Source organism: Lynx rufus, unplaced genomic scaffold, assembly GCF_022079265.1.
Source record: "Lynx rufus isolate CCGP_SWC_20201006 ecotype Redwood Valley unplaced genomic scaffold, mLynRuf1.p SCAF_27, whole genome shotgun sequence".
Lineage (NCBI taxonomy): Eukaryota > Metazoa > Chordata > Mammalia > Carnivora > Felidae > Lynx > Lynx rufus.
In genome coordinates, this window is record NW_025814842.1 from 8,963,317 (window position 1) to 8,976,454 (window position 13,138).

Below are 13,138 nucleotides of genomic sequence, written 5' to 3' on the forward strand. Positions count from 1 at the left end.
ACCTGTGTCTCAGAAAGGACTGGGGGCTCAAGGACCCTCAAGAGGGTCAATGGCAGAGCTGAGACTGAAAGCCTGGTCCTAGCTCCGCCCAGGTCTCCAGGGTACCCAGGAGACTTCATTAACCATGAAGGGCGCCCTAGATAAACATTAAGATCTCACAGATGCAGAAGGCCAGACTCTCCGCACCCCTGTCTGGGCCTAGCTGACCATCAGTCAGGCCCAGAGAGTTTACACCCAGCTCCTGAGACACTCTTCTCTCAGCCACCCTCACCCATCCTCTTCTCTTGTAAACTCTACTCAGCCTTGAGGCCCAGCCTGTGTGGTTCAGGGAGCCCTTCCCTGGCTCACGTGAGCTTCTGCCTTGCAGCACCGGCCAGAATGCTAATGCCTCTATATATGTATGAGGAGGAGGATGTTCCAGATTTTTCTGCTCCTCCAGACAGCAGGGAGCCGGGGAGTCTGTCTTGTCCAGTCATATCGCCAGCTCCAGCAGAGATCTTGTCATGTGCTAAGTGTTGTATACATAGTAGTTGACAACACGGCTGAACGCGAAGCCGTCTGCAGCGGTCTGAGGAAGGGCGCTATACTGTGAACGTACCGCGCCAGGCGCCCGCAGCACCAGCACCCGGAGTTCAGCAGGAACAGGACCAGTGTAGTGGCAAACACCAAATATACCTGTCTCGTGTACGCCTAACAGACTGACAAGGTGGCATTTCTCCCACTTTACAAGGCTCAGAGAGGTCAAGGTCTTATTGAAGGTCACATGAATACTGTTGAGTGGCGGCAGAGAACAAGCCCAGATCGACCGGCTCTAATGTCCATTTCTGAGAGAGGAAAACTCAGCCTGACTCCACCTTGGGCTCCACTTGCAGGCCGCGCTGAGAAAGGCGGAAGGAGAGAGGAAGCTGTGTCCCAAGTCCCCCAGCACCCTCAGCGGTTACAGCACGTCCACCCAGGGCCCCGGTGCCAGTACGGTTCCCAGTCACACCATCTGTTCAGATTCCTACACAACCCTCTTAAGTGAACACGCTGAATTTTCTCCCCATTTTGCAGATGAGGAAATCAAGGCCCAGGCAGTTGTGGGGACTTGCTTATACAGTGGGACCCTGGGCTTTATGCTGCTGTCCCTGCGAGTGCACTGCACTGTCAAGGTGTCGAGAAGGCCAAAGACACCCACCACAAGGAAGGCAGAGCTGGAGCCCTAGGTGAAAGGAACAGGCACAGGCTTACTTACTCCACTCGCTGTGTCATCCTGACAGAGGTACCCGAGCTCTCCAAGTTTGCTTTCCCCTACTTGACAATGATGATAACAACATCCATGTTCCGTGCTTTTCACGGGCATTCAGACAGACAGGTGGTACAGAGCACACGGCAGATATCCGCGGAGCCTGTCCTCCCTCCCTTTCCCTGCCCACCCCTGCCCCCCATCCCCCGGGGCCTCCCTCCCACCCCTCAAGTCCAGGTGAGGAGCGGCAGCCTGGGGCGGCACTGGGCTACACAGCACGAGAACGCGGGCGATGAGTCAGGCCTGCAAGAACGCGGAGCACGCCCGTGGGTGCCAGGGCCGCCAGTGAGCTGCCAGCTGCTCCAACAAGAGCACACATCCCACTCTGGAGGATCAGACCTGGGATGCCCTTGGGTGGCTGGCTTATTAGCTCCGTGACTACAATTAGAAGTCTCTGTAACCACATCCAGGTACAAATCACAGGACCGGTTTCAGAGCCAGCTATCCCGGGCCCGGACTTTCCTCCTGGCACCTCCTGGCAGGCATCACTCACCCGGCAGGCAGCGGGGGCCTCCCACAGATCAGCACCCGTGGTCCGCTCCAGCATGTCCGCACATCCCCGGATGAACCAACTCGCAGAACTTTGCCAAACAGCCAGAGAAATGCAGGCTAGTGCTGCAGCTCAAGTTTTTCCTGAACGTGTCCGGCCTCCACCGACCAAGGGCGCACCCTCCTCAGGCACTGTTGGGGTCCTAAAGACCCAGAGATGAAGAAGACACGGCCGCTGGTCCCCCCTCAAACCAAGGCCTCCACCTTACATCCAGCCATACCAAATTTTAGCAAGTGCCAGAACATTCCAAGCCATTTCCTACCACCTCACAGCTGTAGATCCTGCTGCTACGTGTGTCCAGACTCCAGTCTTCTCTTCACCAAGAACCCAAACATGCCCATCTTTCCAGAATCAGTCACAGCACCCCTCTCCTGAGCCCTCTGACCCACACCTCACCAGAAAAGTGCTGACTCCACCCACCTGTGAGTCTTCACTGCGTATCCTACTTATCCAAACACGAACACGACGACATCCACTGGTCTCGGTGTCTGTCTCCCCACCGGAACAGGAACTCTCCGAGGACAGAGCTAGTGCTGGCCCAAAGCTGGGGCTTCAGTTCTTCAAATGCCTAATATCCCAGAGGGTCTAAAACCCCAGCGGACAGAAGAGAGGTGAACCTTCTGCTCCAGGGGCCTGGGCACATTTGAAGCAATGCCCAAAAATGCCCACTGGCGTGGCACCTGAACAGAGCAATTATGCATGTCCAACAGCCATGTCAATGTGCCCATTCTCTGCAACAACCTCAGCCATCACGAAGCTGCAGTCCAAAAACCTAATTTGTCTCGGCTCCTAATGATGGGGGCTATTTAGAGTGTTCCTAATTATGAAAATAATAATTATTATAATTGCCCATAGAAATAGTCCTCAATCTGGAAGTAACCTGAACACCTACAATAATGGAATTCTTAAATAAGTTACAGTACATTCTAATGATGGAATATAAGTCTTGAAAAATGTTTACAAAAGGCTTACAGTTATAAAAAAAAAAACAAAACAAACAAACAAAAGGCTTACAGACTTGGGGCACCTGGGTGGCTCAGTTGGTTGAGCAACGGACTCCTGATTTCGGCTAAGATCATGATCTTGCGGTTCGTGAGTTTGAGCCCCACGTCAGGCTCTGCGCTGACAGAGCAGATTCTCCCTCTCCCTCTGCCCCTCCCCTGCTCCCGCTCTATTTCTGTCTCTCAAAATCAGTAAACATTTAAAAAAAAGAAAGGCTTACAGACCTAAGATAATGTTCACGACAAATGAAAAATACAAGATATGGAACTGCACAGGCCCCACCGTTAGGCAGGAGGGTGTGCCCTTTATTGAACACCTACTGCAGGGCACACACTCTGCCTGGTGCTCTTGTCATCCAGCCCTCAACCCTCAACTGGAATTATGCCCATTTTATAGACGAGAGAACTGAGGCCAAAAGAAATTAAGAATTGGGGTGCCTGGCTGGCTCGGTCAGAAGAGCATGTGACTTTTGATCTCAGGGTTGTGAGTTTGAGCTCCTCATTGGATACAGAGATTACTTAAAAATAAAATCTTAAAAAAAAAAAAAGAAATTAAGAATTTACCAAAATCTATGATGTCATAAAACCTATGTCCTTTCTGCCCTGCATGAACTAATTTTTAAAAGGCTGGAAGGAAGGGGCACCTGGCTGGCTCAGTTGGAGGAGCCTGACTGAGACTCTTGATCACCATGAGTTCAAGCCCCATGCTGGGTGCAGAGATTACTAAAAATAAATAAACTTAGAAAAAAAAAAAGGCTGAAAGGAGAAAAAAGACTGGAAGGAAGATCTCTGAAATGTTAATAGGAGTGATGGATCATGGGATTTTTTTTTTTACCTCTTTCTGTACATACAAATGCTCTACAATGGTCATATTACTTCTTATGAGACCAAAGTAACTTTTTATTTTTATTTTTTTTTTTATTTTATTTTTTTCAACATTTATTTTTGGGACAGAGAGAGACAGAGCATGAACGGGGGAGGGGCAGAGAGAGAGAGAGACACAGAATCGGAAACCAGGCTCCAGGCTCTGAGCCATCAGCCCAGAGCCCGACGCGGGGCTCGAACTCACGGACCGCGAGATCGTGACCTGGCTGAAGTCGGACGCTTAACCGACTGCGCCACCCAGGCGCCCCGTGACCAAAGTAACTTTTTAAAAAATATTAACGGGGCACCTGGGTGGCTCAATCGATTGAGCGTTTGACTATTGATTTCAGCTCAGCTCATGATCTCATGGTTTATGGATTCAAGCCCCATGTTGGGCTATGCACTGGCAACTCGGAGCCTGCTTGGGATCCTCTCCCTCTCTCTTTCTGCCCCTCCCCTTCTCGCCTTCTCTCAAAATAAATAAATAAACTTAAAAAATAAATTAAAAATATCAACAACCTTGACCACGAAGAAAACCTTCCTGCTTTCCTTCGCATTTTCTTGTGCAATTTAGCTGCAGATCCTGTCCACAGTACTGTGGCTGTGAGGCACAGAGGAAATTTGCTGTTCTACCAGAGAGGAGTTTTCACACATAAGAAAAAAAGTTACATGTGTCCCAGAGTCTTTCTATCCCCAGAGGATTTAGAAAAGCTTTCGAACAAGATCTGAGCTGGCACAAGAACGTGAGTGAAAACCATCCTGCCTAATCGTGGGCCTCCAGGTGGGTGAACCACACGAAGGGATCCCGCCACAGCTGCGGCCTCTGGGCAGAAGAAGACTTCGAGTGTGGTTTTTAAAGCAGTGCTCACACTGAGTGATCACCACCTTGCCAACACGTGAGGACCCCACTTCATCCCTCCAAAGCCCACCCGTGCTGGGCTCAGCAGTTCACCCTGCAGTCCATGCTTGGGACAGTGGCTGTCCCACACCCTCCAATGTCCCGAGAGGAGACGGAAATGGAGAGATCTGTCAGGACCCCCTCGGCGCGCGCACACATGTGCTCCACACTCGGTGACTTTGGGGCAGTCACTTCCCTGTCTGTAGACTCCACCACTCAGGCGGTCAGATGGGTTTGCCAGCCTGTTACAAGCAGTGGAACCTGTTTCCAAATGTGATCACAGGCTGCCCACTGAATAAAATATAGGAACACGAGGTGTTCTTTTTTGACACAGAAATGGTCTTCATTCCTTCTTCTCCAAATGCCCAGGATGCTCTTCTGCAGAAGAGTTCTGAAGGGCATGGATGGGAAATCAGCGAGAGCAGGCAACCAGGAGGCCTATTTTTTTTTTTAATGTTTTATTTATTTTTGAGACAGAGCATGAACAGGGGAGGGGCAGAGAGAGAGGGAGACACAGAATCGGAAGCAGGCTCCAGGCTCTGAGCCATCAGCCCAGAGCCCGACGCGGGGCTCGAACTCACAGACCGTGAGATCATGACCTGAGCCGAAGTCGGACGCTTAACCAACTGAGCCACCCAGGCGCCCCTATTTTTTTTTTTTTTTTTTTTAAGTAGGCCCCACACCCAGGCCCGACACGGGGCTTGACCTCACAACCTAGAGATCAAGACACTTAACCGCCGGAGCCACCCAGGTGCCCCAAGGAGGCCTATTTTCTATTCCACCTCTTCTTCGGACCCTTTCCAAGCAGCTCAGCCTGAAACTCCATACCCACCAGTTGACCCAGGGAGTATAACCTTCCCAGACCTCTCACAGTGCAGCCAGCCCCCCGGGTCCCATCAGGAAGCCCTCCCGCAGACCTGGGAAAGTCCAATCCTGCACACAAGCCCAGCAAAGAAATGTTCTACCTGACTAGAAACGTTTTTAATACAAATTAAAAACAACGGAACATTATTTTTTGGCCTATCAAAATAGTAGAAAAACAACACACACACACAAACACCCCTTAATTTCAATACTTGGTGCTGGCAGGAGTACAGTCCTCATATCACTGGGAAGGATAAACCCTTTCCAGAAAAGTGTGGTAATAGGTATCAAGTGGTTTAGAAATGCTTACTCACTTTGACCCAACAATCTAAGGAGATTATAGAAAACCTTTGACATAAAGGTATTTGCTGTAGCACTATTCTGACCAGGTAAAAGAGAAGCAGAGAGAAAACTCAACAGAAACACTAAAATGTTCGGGACAGCTGCGGCCACTGACTAGAGAAACCTCAGGAGGCCCTTTGTTCAACTTCCTTACGTACCTGAACTCTTCACATTTTCTAAAGTGAGAAAGTATTACTTCTGTTAGCAGTAACACGTCTCTTTAATATGCCCAACACCTTTAAAAGATCATAAATAGAAACCAAACCAGCACCACCGTCATGACTTAGCATTGTTACTTTAGATGGCCACTGACTATCCCAGCGGGTTTCACAAACAACAGACCTGGTCAGAGTACCATGGCACCTCTTTGCCAAGAGACATCCCCATCTCTGAGTTGCAAGAAAAGGTGCAACCACCCAGGTGCCTGAACTACTGCAAGAGGTAGGCACTGCAAGACAAGGCTTTTGTCTTGAAGAGAGATAGCTCGAGCCGGTGCCGCCCAGAACTTAGTAGGTTTCTGAGTTATGGAAGGATACTAATACATGATCTGTCCCTTGCACGCTGGAAGGGAAGTGATAACTCCTCCTCTAGCTGTGCCTACCTGAGCCCTCCAGGGGCTGGTCAGGGCAGAGCCTTCCAATAGGGCCGAAAGCCACAGGCGACAGGCACTAGCAGATGGCAGGCACTAGCAATCTTCGATCCCCTGTATCGAAGGATCCCTTTGATCCTTCTCTACCAGGAGCAATGTGACCACTGGTGACCTGTCAGGACAGAGCCCTGGTCCCCAGGCCTACCCAGGGGTCAAAATGGGGGAGCAATGGAAGCAGTGGCAGGAGTAACAGCGATGGCTACCAACCAAGAGCTTACGAGGCACCAGGCGCTAAGAAACTCACATGAGTCCTGGGGCGGGTCTTCTCCTGACTTTATAGACGAGAAGAGGAGGCAAAAAAGGATGACCAACCCGCCCAAGAATACATGGGTATAAAGAAACCCAAATCTGGTCCCAGGGTCCGCTGAGACAGAAGGGGTCCACTGATGCTGGACAAATTGGCCTGCCAGATGTGTTTTTCCTGGCCTATACAGTTTTCAGTTTTTTTAAAAACTGAGTTGATGTTTAAAAATTGGAATATTCACCATTAAAAAAAAAAATTCCAGATTTCCAGCTTTTAGAAAGCAGAAAAGTTGGCAACATTTGCAGCGCTGACCTAGATTCATTATCCATCCGGCAACAACTCACTAAACCACTGTGGTGGCTGGGACACACTCTCGCCAGGTCACCACGGTTACCGTGACGCCCCCCCCTCCCCCCCAGCAGGAGTGCGCAACCTTCTCCTGTAAGGGGCCAGAAAGCACACATATATTTTAGGTTTTGCAGAACACAAGGCATCTGTCGCATCTACGCAACTCTGCCACGACAGTGTGAAAACAGCCACAGACAATGTGCAAACTAACCACAGAGTGATCAGTGTACAGCTTCCCCAACACCCATCGCCGTGCTCACAGCGCCCTATAGTTGAGAAATACTTCTCTGAACCCACATCTCTATCAGAAAGTAGGAAAGGGCCTCTGCCGACATGCCAGTCTTCCCCCAGTACCTGAGGGCAGTTTGAGACTCTCTACCTGTGAAATCTTTACTTACACCCACTCCTCCACTCTGGCAGAAGTGGCCACTTCTAACAATCAATGTCCATGTGATATCTGAGTGCAATTATCTACCTGGCCCTCCACTAGGGCATAGGGTCCTTAAGGCAAGGACTAAGGTCAGGAAAAGACTTTTTAAACAAGATACAGAACGCTGAGTACAAAAAAAAAAGAAAAAAAAGTGGGGGGGGCGCCTGGGTGGCTTGGTCAGTTAAGCATCTGACTCTTGATTTTGGCTCAGGTCATGATCCCAGAGTCATGGGATCAAGCACCACGTCAGGCTCTGTGCTGACGGCACCGAGCCTTCTTGGGATTCTATCACTCCTCTCTGCCCTTCCCCCACTCACACACTCTCTCTCTCAAAATAAACAAACATGAAAAAAAAAAAAACATCTCACTATGTGAAAATTAAGAATGATTGTTCAACATGGGGCACCTGGGTGGCTCAATCGGTTAAGCGTCCAACTTCGGCTCAGATCATGAACTCATGGTTCATGAGTTCAAGCCCCACGTCGGGCTCTGTGCCAACAGCTTGGAGCTTGGGGCCTGCTTCGGATTCTGTGTCTCCCTCTCTCTCTCTCTGCCCCTCCCCTGCTCACACTCTGTCTCTCTCTCTCTCTCAAAAATAAACATTAAGGGGCGCCTGGGTGGCGCAGTCGGTTGGGCGTCCGACTTCGACCAGGTCACGATCTCGTGGTCCGGGAGTTCGAGCCCCGCGTCAGGCTCTGGGCTGATGGCTCAGAGCCTGGAGCCTGTTTCTGATTCTGTGTCTCCCTCTCTCTCTGCCCCTCCCCCGTTCATGCTCTGTCTCTCTCTGTCCCAAAAATAAATAAACGTTTAAAAATAAATAAATAAATAAAAAAATAAACATTAAAAATTTTTTTAAAAGAATGGTTGGTCAACAAAAGACGTCTTTAAGTAGAATGACCCATTACAAGCTGGAAGAAAATACTCACAATATGAACAAAGGACCGAAATCAAGAATATATAAAGAACTCTTACAACCAGTAAATAATAAAAAGTTGGCAAAAATCATAAGCAAATACTTCACAGGAAACACACATGCCAATAAGCTCATGAAGAGATATTCAATGTCAGGGCTCAGGAACATAGAAATCAAGATCCCAACGATCCCATTTTATACCCATTCAATCAGGAGAAGTGAAGTCTGCCTATAGTGAGTGTTGGCAAAAACGTGAAGCAACTGAGTCCCATGCGCTGGTGCTGAGGGAGTGGATACTGGTAGGACCACTTCAGAAAACAGTCTGGCTACATCTATGAAAGTTGCACATGATGGATGACCCAGCAGAATATCACCCCTAAATTCATACCCAAGAAAACCTCTTGCACCTGTACTACAGACGTGTATGGGGATGTTCAGAGCAGCACATTTGTAACAGCAAAAATCTGGAAACAACTAAGTGCCCATCAGTGGAAGATTAGATGCATAAGCTGTGGTGTGTTCACGGTTCTTCAGTAGTGAATACGAATGAATCAGAAGACATGCAATAAGATGGGAAATCTTAGCAACGTTTTCTTACTTTCCTCAGAAACACATAAAACTACATGAGCATGAAAGCAAGGGGAAAATGGTTATCTCAGGATGGGGAGAATGATAAAATGACTACAGGTAAACTTTCGTTTCAAGCTTTTGTTCTGGGTGGGTGGAACGCGGTAACTTACTACATTCCTTACAAATCACTTAGGAAATAAGTAAAAGCAAGCCATGCGTGAACAGTGATGAGCATGTATTAATCTAGCTCTGTGTTTACCCAAAGTAGAAATGAAAACCAACACATTTTAACCCAAGTACCAAGCCCTACCCCTGACGCAGGGTTACTGTGTGGCCCATGGCCCCATTCCTGCTGGCCTCTTAGGTACCTTTAATATGTCTGAACCCAGGGGTGTCTGGGTGGCTCAGACGGTGAAGCAACCGACTTCGGCTCAGGTCATGATCTCATGGTCCGTGGGTTCGAGCCCTGCGTTGGGCTCCGTGCTGACAGCTCAGAGCCTGGAGTTGCTTCGAATTCTCCGTGTCTCCCCCTCTCTCTGCCCCTCCCCTGCTTGCACTCTCTCTCAAAAATAAACAAACATTAACAAAAGCTTTTTTTTTTTTTTCTTAGTTTAATATGTCTGAACCCAGACTCATCTTCCTTCCTGATTGTCCTTTCCCCCTGGATTCCCTGGCCCCAGGCAGTTACGAGAAAAAGCTGGGTTTCTAGATCCTCACAACCTTTCCCCTCCAGCCCCGCAGCTGCCACGGCTTCCTTCTTCTCCTCCCTCCTCAGGCCCTGTTGCTTGGGACTTATGTGCCTCTCACCCTGATAAGTATTCTCTCTGAAGTGGCTTCCCCAAATCTGTCTCTCCTTCTGGTCCACCTGAGAGGCAAGTGCAAGACTGAGCCTTCCGAAGTATACTTCCGGAATGAAGTTCAAGTTCCTTAGGTTGACACTGAAAGCCCATCACAGTCTGGTCCCTTCCTATTAACTGTATTTGCCAGGGAGCTTCCCTTCAATACCTTACTTTTGTCTGTGCCTCCCCTTCCCCCAATCCATATACATCCAGTTTTCCCACCTCCATACCTTGGCTCTGCGCAGAATCCCACCCACGTAGCTACACATCCTCACCTTACCCATACTTTCAAGACCCAATTTATTTATTTTTTATTTTTTTAATGTTTATTTATTTTTGAGAGAGAGAGGGGCAGAGAGAAAGCACCACTGGGGGAGGGGCAAAAAGAGTGGGAGACAGAAGATCTGAGAGGTGGGCATCACTCTGACAGCAGAGAGCCCAACGTGGGGCTCGAACTCACGAACCGTGAGATCATGACCAGAGCTGAAGTCGGACGCTTAACAGACTGAGCCACCCAGGCGCCCCAGGACCCAATTTAAACAGCACCTCCAAGATGCCTCGATGTGCCCGACTGAAAGAAAACACCTGCTTATCAACTTCCACAGCACCTGTCTGCCCTCCACAGTTCTCTACGTCCATTCTATCTCTCCAAGGAGACTATGAGCAAACTGGGGGCCACATCTCATGGCATAAGGAAACAGTCACAAAGAGAATAACCCAGTCGAATCCATCCCATACTTTCCAGCCAGTGTGCTCATCTAAAATGCCTCTTCTGCTAAAATCCTGCTCCCCGGAGCCTTGGCAGGGCCCCCAAAACCCTCCGCGCTCAGCCCTCTCCCTACTTCACCAGCCTCCTCTACCCCACACCCATCCCTTGTTGCTTCTGCCACAGGGAGCTCCTTACAGGGGCCCAGGCACACCAGGCAACTTCTGGACTCTGCAGACGTCAACTCCTCTGTGGGGCTTCTTCCCTCCTTTCCAAGTCCTACTCCTCCTCCGCGACTCACCTTAGTTTTCCTCTTCCCTTCTACCCCTTCCTGGACAAACGGGGTCGGGGGGTTGGGGTCCTGCCCTGCGACTCCCCCCCTCTCCCCCTCCGCCTCAACACATATCGCACCAACAACACCTTGCCACTGCCTGTGGTTCGTCTGTCTCTTCCACCAAACCGTGCGTTCCCGGGTGACAGAAAGAACCGTTGCCCACCAGTGGACCCCAGCACTGGGCATGGGCCTTGACACAAAGGAGGTACCCAGTTTTGTTTGTGCAGGAAAAAAAAAAAAAGAGACATAAACATTTCCAGGTCAGATGCAGAAAACATGACTTGTGTCCTTCATCCCATAAAGCATGCCCTAATGGAAACCACGTGAAAAGTATCCTCTAAGACTGGTTAAACAGGAGAAGCCCTTGGCAAGAAAGCACTTGAATTTATTTGAAGACAGTTGGCAATCAACTATCAACTCCCAAGGCTGACTTTTCATCCCAGAGACCTCAAAGTCCAGCCTCCCCTACCGAAAACCAGATTGAGAAGGGAGCAATGTAACGTCCCCGGGGCTCTTACCTTTTCTCTCTGGAGAGCTGGTACAAACTGTCCCTTCTTGATGGAGACAGTAGATCCTTAGGAGGACTGACTTGTTTGAGTTCCCATCTTGATATAAACGCGAACAACAAAAGCCGAGCAAATCCGAAAGGCCTGCTGACTCGGCAACACAAATTCCAAGGCACCTTTGCCAACAAGGAAAAAGATGATCAGGTTTTAAATTGAGAAACAGCAGTCAGTGAAAGCGAATGCACAGATGTTGGGTCTGTGTGCTGCGGCTGGGGACTGGAAACCACCAGGTTTATTTTCCAACAGCCTGGGCAGGGCAGAAGGTACAACAGTCTCCCTCCACCCACTCAGTCATCAAGGGAACGGTGGAAACAAACAAACAAACAAACAAACAAACACCTCAGCAATTTCATGAAAAGGCCTAAACGGACTCCATAAGCCACTCTGCAGTGATAAGTATCCAGAAAATTAACACACCAGAGAGGGTGAAAGTTTGGCCAAGGTCACACAGCAAAAGAACAAGAGGCCTAGTTACAGCTACCCTGATGGTAAAGCCTGATGTTGGCTTCACCAGAAAGTTCACCTTCCAGAACTCCAGAGGAGCTAGGACGGCAGGCAGAAATATTCGGAGTTCATTCTTAAGGGGCCAAGCGCCCGTGCACACACCATTTCCATTGTTACTGGCACTTAGGGAAGTGGAACCAGTGTGGAGGGGAGCAGCTGGCTTGAGGGGAGGGGGGCAGACGGAAGGCCAGCTTCAGAAAAGAAGGTCTTCTAAATCCTCCTCCACATACAGTATGCACCCCTCAAAAGTAACCCAGGGCCCCAGCAAACTCCTGTTTCCTGGAGGGCGACCCCTACTTGAGGCGAGGGAAGCAGAGTTACGGGGCAAAAACTCTTTCAAAGTACGGCCCCGGGCTCCAGCGAAGTCGTCCACCTGAAGGCAGACCCCGGACCCCGGGAGAATCCACGCCCTCACCGCGTAGCCCGGTGACAAGGCCACCCCCGCCTCCTCCCGGTCCTGTGGGGAGGGGTACCCACCTCGCGACGGCCCCCAACTCCCAGGGTCTGCGCCCCTCCCCCTGCTAGCCCTTCGGCTTCCACCCGGCGTTCACCCTCGCACCCGGCACCCTGTCCCGTCCTAAGCTGCCCGCGCCTCCGATTTCCCCGACGCGGCGGCCCGTCCTCCCAATCCCCCCCGGACCTCACCCCGGGGCTCTTCCCCGGCCCGGCCCTCCCTCACTCGCACGCCCGCCCCCTTCCGGTCCCAGCTCGGCTCGCCCCCCGTCCTCCCCCCCACCCCCCCGCGTCCCCGGGACCCCAGCCCTGACGACAAGCAGGTGGCCTGCCCGCCCCTCTCACCGAGGCTGAGGAAGGCGAGGGGGCAGGCTGAGGGCACCGCCGCGCTCGGGCTACAGCCGGGGTTCGGCCTGGGCACCGCTCCCGCTGAAGCTCCGACTCTGAGGAGGCAGCCAGAGTGAAACTCGGCGTCGCAGCTTCCTAGCGCCCCGGTGCGCATGCCCAGGACGCGGGGCCTTCTGGGAAATGTAGTTCCGTGGGTTGGGGGCGGGGCGGGGCCCAACCCGTCGCGCACCTGTTCAGGTATATCTATTCCTCCTCAGTCTGTTCACTCACTGACTTCGTTAACTTACTGACTCGTTTTAGGTACTTTTTAACCGATACGTAGGTGATGTCAGGCCCTGTGCTGGGTACCGGGGATTAAAACGTGAGTTATGAACTTGGTTTTTCTCCTGGGAGAGCTTCGTATCTATTTGGGGAGACAGATACTCAAACA

General features: G+C 50.6%; 1 protein-coding gene across 2 annotated transcripts in view; it reads right to left on the bottom strand.

Annotated features, from left to right (window-relative positions):
- The window catches only part of DTX2 (deltex E3 ubiquitin ligase 2), a 35,801-nt gene extending 22,978 nt beyond the window's left edge, over window positions 1–12,823 (bottom strand). For both annotated transcript variants that reach the window (XM_047089175.1, XM_047089174.1), the window contains exons 1-2: window positions 12,706–12,823; window positions 11,356–11,519 (exon numbers count right to left, since the gene is read on the bottom strand). The gene's annotated coding sequence lies outside the window, so the exon portion shown is untranslated. The remainder of the gene's footprint in view (window positions 1–11,355; window positions 11,520–12,705) is intronic.
- Between the last annotated feature and the right edge of the window lie 315 nt (window positions 12,824–13,138).